Genomic DNA, 778 nt, shown 5'->3' on the forward strand with positions numbered 1-778 from the left:
TATTAAGCCCTGTTTACAAATTCCAAGAGTAAGGATAGCAAAATTCCTGAAAAATGTGCTTTAAAAAATACATGTTCAAGCTCCTTCCTGTCTTCTCTTAGGAGTTATATGATGAAAATGCTCAAGTTAAACATGTGGCTCTTTCTCCAGAAAAATTACAATTCTTATATGTCCTTTACTTCAAGTTCTAAAAATTGCTTTCTGTTTGTTTATTATTCATATCTAGTTTAAATCCTATAGTTAACATTTCCCAACTTGTTCTTTCCACTTGAGTGTCATCCTTGCACAGGGGCCATGCTAATCTTCTCTGTATCGTTCCAATTTTACTATATGTGCTGCCGAAGGGAGCACCCAACTTGTTCTTTCCAAAGAGCTGGATAAGCATGACATATTCACAGCACATGTTAGTAGCCCAAGCCCCACTGAAGGGACAGTAGAAGTATGTAAAAGGTATAGTCAGCAAGGACAAAGAGAAAGGGGAGAAGCAGAGTCTAGGAAACATTTCAAAAAACGTTTTGGCAGACAGTGAGCAAATGGAGGAGTGACACCTCATCAAACCCATGGAATCAGTTATGACCCAAGGTTCCCTAAAAGTGAGGAGGAGGGCGTATACTAAGGAGACGCCATCTCAGTAACTGTGAGGAACCCAGGAGACACCAGGACTCCAAGACCCAGAGAAGTGGACTTGTGATTCAGGACTGAAAACAAGGGGATTGGTTAAAAGTCAGTAGAGACCTGGTGGCCCTACCCTTCTCAACCCCCAGACTGCTGCCTACCT

The 778-nt window shown here is 41.6% G+C and overlaps 1 non-coding gene across 1 annotated transcript; it reads right to left on the reverse strand.

Moving 5' to 3' along the window:
* Nucleotides 1–243: 243 nt before the first annotated feature.
* LOC124521375 (U6 spliceosomal RNA) lies at nt 244–351 on the reverse strand. The gene has a single exon (XR_006964474.1). It is a non-coding gene; the product is annotated as a U6 spliceosomal RNA (small nuclear RNA).
* Nucleotides 352–778: the final 427 nt, after the last annotated feature.

This window comes from Lynx rufus, unplaced genomic scaffold, assembly GCF_022079265.1.
Source record: "Lynx rufus isolate CCGP_SWC_20201006 ecotype Redwood Valley unplaced genomic scaffold, mLynRuf1.p SCAF_3, whole genome shotgun sequence".
Lineage (NCBI taxonomy): Eukaryota > Metazoa > Chordata > Mammalia > Carnivora > Felidae > Lynx > Lynx rufus.